At 48.6% G+C, this 7,694-nt stretch overlaps 1 non-coding gene across 1 annotated transcript; it reads right to left on the minus strand.

Moving 5' to 3' along the window:
• Positions 1-7,100: 7,100 nt before the first annotated feature.
• Positions 7,101-7,173, minus strand: TRNAK-CUU. The gene has a single exon. It is a non-coding gene; the product is annotated as a tRNA-Lys (tRNA).
• Between the last annotated feature and the right edge of the window lie 521 nt (positions 7,174-7,694).

A 7,694-nucleotide genomic window follows, 5' to 3' on the forward strand; every position in this document is an offset into this window, starting at 1 on the left:
ATCTTCTGGATAGAAGTGGCTTATTATGCAAAGGAGGCTTAAAGGCAGGCCCCCTCCCGCACCCACATGAGATTGCTGCGCCCAAGCCCCTCCCCCAGAGGAGTTCTGGAGACAGCCTGGCTGGTGGGTTCATGCTCACCAGGTGTCCTGCTTTGAACCCAATATGTGGACACACTGAAGGTTTCTTAGAATCAGGTCCGGCCCAGGGCCACGGAAAACCCATAAAGGCCCAGCCTGGCTGGGTGGCGGGGGCGGGGGGGGGTCCAGAAGCTCCAGAAAGGATGGGACAGCTGGAGCTGGAAGAGGGGCTGTGCTTCCTGCATTTTACGTAAGATCAAGGGCTTAGATCAGCGCCATCGATGACTGAGAATGCCTGAGCAAATCTAGGGCACTTCTCACCCTTCCATCTGAGGCAGACTGGGAGACCCCAGTGCCGTGGGGGCGGGGGGAGAGCAGGAGGCTTTTTATTTATTTTTCATTTACTTTTATTATTGTTATTTTTATTTTATTAATTTTTTTAACAGTTATTTATTGTTGAGAGAGCACAAACAGGGGAGGTGCAGAGAGGGAATCTGAAGCAGGCTCCAGGCTCTGAGCTGTCAGCACAGAGCCTGATGGGGGGCCTGAACCCACCAACCGCGAGACAGTGACCTGAGCCGAAGTCGGATGCTTAACTGAGCCACCCAGGCGCCCCTGTTATTTTTATTTTAGAGAGAGTGTGTGCACGAGTTGGGGAAGAAGGGCAGAGGGAGAGGGAGAGAGGGGGAGAGAGAGAGAGAGAGAGAGAGAGAGAGAGAGAGAGAGAGAGAGAATCTTAAGCAGGCTCCACACTCAGCACAGAGCCCAACTCAGGGCTCGATCTCACGACCCTGGGATCAAGAGTCTGATGCTCAACTGACTTGGCCATCCAGGTGCCCCAGGACACTTGTTAAAGACACTCCACTAAGGCTGCTGGGAGAAACTCTCGGGAGAGGTGGAGGGGCTTCTCATCCAAGAGTGATGAACCAGCTGAGGTCCCCTTCCAGAGCCCCCTTTGGCCCTCACAGGCCAGCTGGGAGCACTGGGTGTGGAACCAGGATACCTGAGATTTGTGTTCTGGTTTCATTCCCAACTATGGGCCGTCTTATGGCCTTGGACCAGTCCTTCCCGCCTCTAGCTTCCCAATCCTACCTCGGCAGGGACCTCCAAGGGCTCTTCCCGCTCTGATGGGGGCTCTGGCAGTGGTACTTTTTCTTTCCGGGGTCACCTGAGCTGTCAGGGGGATGAACGGGTAGAAGTCACCTCTCCGAAATTTCCTTTCACCGGTAATTACTGCCTTCCAAGGACGGCTGCTACTTGGGGGTCACCCAGCATCCACTTTCCCGTCTTTAGGGTAGCAGCCCCCAAGTTTCCTTGGGAGGAGCCTCCCTCCTCCACCTCGGCCAGGTACAGTGAGTGGAGTGGACTCCATGCCTGAGTCCATTGGGAGGAAGGTGACCTGATGGGGCAATGCCTACCTTCCGTTCCCTGAGCTGCCCAGGGTAGTCATGTGACCCAATGCCAGCCAACGGCGTCAGGTTCAGGTTTGGTCCCAAATGCTGAGGAGTCTGGAAGCGTAAAACCTGGGAGGGTTGGCGGCTGGTGTCGCTGGCATCCGTTCTGCCTCCACGGGGACTGGAGCCGCGGCAGAGAAGGCAGAGCTTGGGGGCCGAGAGATCTACCTGCTGCCGTTCGCTTCCTCCCGCCAGTCCAGCTGTGCCCGAAGCCAACTGCCCTGGGCTTTTCATGACCGGGAGCCAATACGCCTTTGCCACTTCCAGCCAGTTTGAAGTGGGTTTTCTGTTGCTCACAACCGGAAGCATCATGACTGCTTTGTTGGATTTTTCTTGACTCTATGGCGCCATCAATAGGAAGGTAATTTTTTCAAGGCAAATAGGATATCCATTTAAATAAGAGCTTTTTTGACGAAAAAGGCGTAACAAAGCCCTTCAAAGACTGACAGTAGTATGTTTTTATTTATGAAATCGTCTCCTTTGGTGATCGGATCAAAGTTCTTCACATCCAGAGTCTAAACTTTCTTTGGGTCCATTCGGCACGTTGTACTTCTAATTGTACTGCCTGTCTGGCGATAGCCTTCTGTATACTTCATGGCCTTGTATTTCTACGCGGCATCAATTTAGAAGTCATGTCAAGTGACATCTAAGGATCCAATCTGGTAAAATTCCATCAGGCTTGACTGCAGCTCCCTGAACAACCGGACAGCAGACAGCGAAGTCCCCTGGTCCCCCTCCGCCCGCTGACTCACATGTTCCTCGGACATCAGTTGTGGGGCAACATCCTCATTCCAGAAATGTTAAGATGCCAGCGTGGGGCCCATGTGTCAGAACTAGTTCTGATGGAATTACCATTTCCTGCGGGACAGGCACCAAGCTAAGCAGGACAGAGATATGACCTTGGGCAAGTACTATCACCACTCTGGTTCTGTGTTGCCACATCTGTCAATGAGAATAACAACTTCACAGAGGTGCTGGGAAGATTTATTGAGAAACATCAGTGTAAAACTCTTAGCACAGCGTTGGCATATAAGGATTGTCCGATACGTATCAGCTATTGATATTTTAATTCTCACAACTACCCTTGGAGGTCAACAGGATAATCCTACTTGGTGGTTTAGGACCCTGACATCAGAGGCAAGAAGGGGGCATGTCCTAGGTCACCTCCAAGGGTATAGGCTGGGCTGGGCCAGGGGGACTTGGGGGCCCAGTTCTTAGACATGGGGCAGGGTAATGTCAAGCTCACTCACCAGCCAAGCTCACTGCCCAGACCACGCAGTGTCTTGGTCTGATTTGTGGAACCCTAGGCCTTTGAAAACTCCAGAGAGAAAACACCAAGGCCTCGGAAGAGATAGGACTTGTCCAAGGCCATATAGCCAGGGAGTGACAGAGCTCAGGCTCAGAGTTCCCTGACTCCTCACATGTCCTCATGCTTCACTGCCCTCCCCTGTGGGCATCTCTCCCGCCACCGCATCCTCCGAGAAGCCGTCCCTGATCACCCACCTCCCCACACCTTGCTCCGGCAGGATCTCAACGTTTGCTGGCATTTCGGACGTGCACATTGGAGTCAGGCCGACCTTGGGTTTGAATCCCCCTTCTGCCACTTAGCGTCCTCCCTTGTAAAACGGGCTACAAAAGCCCATCTCATGGGGTCAGCGTGAAGTTTCTGGAAAGGTCAGGGCTGATCACAACCTGGCATAGAGCCTTTGTGCAACAGCCATTTCCTCCCTCCCTTGCCCCTATGCAACATAATTATTGACCTTAGTAATCACGAAATAAAATGCATAATAAGGGAAATGGGCAAAAAAAAAAAAGCAGATTGTGACATTTTTTATTGGACTTCACACATATATAATAGTGGCAGTCAAAAATAAACTAAATGCGGGGCACCTGGGTGGCTCAGTCGGTTGAGCGACCTACTTGGGCTCAGGTCATGATCTCACGGTTTGTGAGTTCGAGCCCCACGTCGGGCTCTGTGCTGACAGCTCACAGCCTGGAGCCTGCTTCGGACTCTGTGTCTCCCTCTCTCTCTGCCCCTCCCCTGCTCATGCTCTGTTTCTCTCTCAAAAATAAATGAACATGAAAAAATTTAAAAAAATAAATAAACTAAATGCTACAAAATTATACTTTTGTAAATAGGAAAAGGAAAACAGTAATGAATTAATACTTCTAAAGTCACATTAATTTTATTTATTTATTTATTTTTTTTTTTTGGTAAAAAGGAAGCAAATGCCTGTCGTGGAGTCTGTGTTGGGAGCCAGGTGTAGAACGAGGTTTCTGGACTAACTTCCATGTGGAACCCAGTGTGTATCATAGGACAAGCTGTCGTATAATGATTTAGCCAGTGGGCATCCCCAGGAAGGGTTGAATGAGGGAGGGAAGGAGGGAGGCAGCCTGGAACAGGGAGCCATGCCTTCTGAGTCCTAAGCCTAACTCAGTTATAACATGCTGTGTATCTTAGGGAAGTTGTACCTTCTCTGGGCTTCAGATGCGATGGGACATCCTTCCCCCAGCCTTACTCAGCCCGGAGGATAGAGATGTCAGGCCCAGGGGCAGAAGCACATGACAAACGCATGGCTGGCCCCAACCCTGGGCCCCTGTTTAGGAGTCAAACCCACCTCGCCTGCTGCTACGGCTGCCTAGCTTTCCTTAGGCCTTGAATGTTCCATAGGGGCCCCTCGCATGAAGGGGTGCAACTCCAGCACTCTGGACGCCCCCAACTCCCAGTGACTCCCGCCACTGGACTTACCTCGTGTTTGCCACTGTGGCCACCCCGTGTCCGGCCTCTAAGAAATGCCTTCCTAATGTCCAGCTGCTGCAGAGGCCCTACAGCCCCGGCTGGGGCCCCAAGTGACATCTTTCAAGCCTGTCACTCAGACGTCTCCTTTCTGATGGGCTGTGCTACAGCAGAGCTTGTTTGGAAAGCAGCGTCACTCCCTGTCCGGAACCTCTGCTCCCTTCCCAGTTTCAAGCTGATGGCTCTCCAACCCGCCGCCACAGGGCTGTGGGAACACCGGATCCCCTGGAACAGCACGCTGACTCAAACGTACACCCTAATTTCCTACAGATTCAGCTAAGGGTAGATCTCGGGGAAGCAAGGTGGCCCCAGGGGAAGAGCAGGCACAGCAGGTGGTGGCCCCCCTTCGCCCTTTCCTTAGGGTTCTCGGCGGGGCCTCCCAGTTGCTACTTTCTCTGAGTAGGTAGGATCCTTCCAGAGCAGAGGAAAAAGGCCGAGTTCTCGCTGTGCCGGAAAGTCTTTTGTACTCAGGATTCGTTCCAGGAGAATGGACATCACCATGTAGGCAGTTCCTCAAAAGGAATGTTTACTGAAGTTGAATCCCCTGGTTCCTGAGGCTTCAGGACCTCTGTTTCCAGCCCTCCGAAGACCTAGATCTCTGTTTCCCCAAGCTCCCGAGGCATTGAAGGATTCTCCAGGTCTTTGTGCGGCTGGATAGCTCGTTTCTTTTTATTGGGGAATAATACTCCATTGTCTGCCTGTAACAAAGTTTGTTGACCCACTCACCAATTGAGGAACATTTTGGCTGTTTCTGGTGAATGAAGAACCAGAATGAAGAAAGAATGAAGAACATTCATTCTTTCACGAAGTTGAAGTTTTTACTTTTTTTTTTTTTTTAAGTTTATTTTTTGAGAGAGAGAGAGAGAGAGATCCTCTACGAGCAGGGCAGGAATAGAAAGACAGGGAGAGAAAGAATCCCAAGCAGGCTCCGGGCTGTCAGCGCAGAGCCCGACTCAGGGCTCGATCTCTCAAACTGAGATCATGACCTGAGCCAAAGTCGAGGTTTGGACGCTTAACCCACTGAGCTACCCAGGTGCTCCTAGACTGGTGTTTTTCTTTCAACACTTTAAATATTTCATTCCACTCTCTTCTTGCTTGCATGGTTTCTGATGAGAAGTCTAATGTAATTCTCATCCTTGTTCCTCAATAGGTAAGGTGCGTTTCCCCCCCCCCCCCCCCGCCCACTTTGGCTTCTTTCAAGATATTCTCTTTGTTTTCCTGCAATTTGACTTTTCTTTTCTTTTTTTAACGTTTACTTTTCTGAGTCTCCACACCCAATGTGGGGCTCAAACTCATGACCTTGAGATCAAGAATTGCATGCTTTTCTGACTGAGCCAGCCACACGCCCTTCTTTTCCTGAAATTTGAATATGCTATGCTTAGGTGTAGATTTTTGGTACTTTTTTTTTTAATTTTTTAAATGTTTTATTTATTTTTTGAGAGCAAGAGACAGAGTGAGTGGGGGAGGGGCAGAGAGAGGGGGTGACACAGAATCCAAAGCAGGCTCCAGGCTCTGAGCCGTCAGCACAGAGCCCAACGCGGGGCTCGAACCCACGAACTGTGAGATCATGACCCAAGCCGAAGTCTGACGCTTAAACGGCGAGCCACCCAGGTGCCCCTGCTTGGTACTTTCTGAGCTTTCTGGATTTGTGGTCTGGTATCTATCATTAATTTTGGAAAATGTAAGCCATTACAGTCTTCTGCTTTCTCTTCTAGTTTTCCTGTTTTGTGTACGTTACACCTTCTGTAAATGTCCCACAGTTCCTAGATACTCTGTTCTAGGTTTTTTTACCTTTTTACTTTTCACCTCATTTTCTTGTCCAGCTTTGCTGAGATATAATTGACATGTAACAATGTGTAACCTTAAGGTGTACAGCGTGATGATCTGACATACTTATACTTTGCAAAATGATTACCAACAATAGGGTTAGTAAACATCTCCATCATTTTGCATAATTACTTTTTTTTTTCTGGCTAGCCAAGAACATTTAAGATCTACTCTCTTAGCAGCTTTCAAGTACACAATACAGTATATTGTTAACGACAGTCACTATGCTGTAGGTTAGATCCCCCAAACTTACTCATCTTGTAACTGGAAGTTTGTAACATTTGACCAAATATCTCTGTTTTCCTTCGTCCCCCAACCTTGGAAACTCTGTCTCTATGACTCTACTTGGCTGTTAGTGCACACTATTTTAGGATTTTTATGACTTCCTGGTTTGGGATTCATGCAGCTTCTTAAACCCGTAGGTTTATGTCTTTTGCCCAAAGTGGGAAGCTTTCGGCTATTATTTGAGTCTATTTTCTACACCACACTCCTTCTCTTCTCCTTGTGGGATTCCAGTGACATACACGGATGTTGGTATTTTCCCACAGGCCCCTGAAGTTCTGTTCATTTTGTTCATTCGTGGTTTCTCTGCTCAAGTTGTAGAAGTTTTAGTGCTCTATCTTCAAGGTCACTGCTTCTTTCCTCTGTCATCTCCGATGGCTCACAGTGTCCATCAGTAAGTTTGTTGGTCCTGTTACTGTATTTTTTAGTTTTACAATTTTCATCTGGTTTTTCTTTATATCTTCTTTTTCTTTGCTGAAATTTTCTATTTTCCCGTTTCTGGAATGCTCATGGTTGCTTGCTGAAGCTTTCCTTTTTCTCCCTTTCTTCTTCTCCTTTTTTGGGGACAGCTACTTTAAAATCCTTGTCAGATAATCCCAACTTCTGTGTCATCTTGATGTTAGCATCTGGTTTTTGGTTTTGCTCTCATTAAACAGGCTCTACGCCCAACATGGGGCTCAAACTCACGACCCTGAGATCAAGAGTCACATGCTCTACCGACTGAGCCAGCCAGGCCCCTGATGTTAGCATCTGTTGACTGCCCTTTCTCATTCCAGTTCAGCCTTTTTCTGGCTTTTTGTATGATGCATAATATTTTATTTTATCCTGGACTTTTTGGGTATTATGTTCCCACTGGTTCCCTTTTGAATCTATTTTAGTATGCATTCAACTTGTTCAAGTTCAGAATGAACACCACGGCTTACTCTTGTGGTCTGTGAGCTTGAATGTCAATGTAATACCAATGTAGTTTTGAATCGGCACTATTTTGGTCTGTCCTGCTGTGTGCTACCCAGAGGCCGATTTGGAACTGTACAGTATTCCACATCGTAATTCAGTTCTCAAAGCTTTTGCTGCTAATTCTGGGGGGGTTTCACTTGTGGGTATGCCCTGGACCTCAGACGCAAATTCAAAGGATCTCTTCCTACAGCTCCCTCTTCTCTGAAACCCGCCCCACACAATCTAGCTGTGTGGGGGTGGATACTGTCTCTTTGTTGGCTTTGCTTAGTGCTAAGCAAGGATAGCAACAGGGTTCCACC

Source organism: Lynx canadensis, chromosome A3, assembly GCF_007474595.2.
Source record: "Lynx canadensis isolate LIC74 chromosome A3, mLynCan4.pri.v2, whole genome shotgun sequence".
In the NCBI taxonomy this organism is placed as follows: Eukaryota; Metazoa; Chordata; class Mammalia; order Carnivora; family Felidae; genus Lynx; species Lynx canadensis.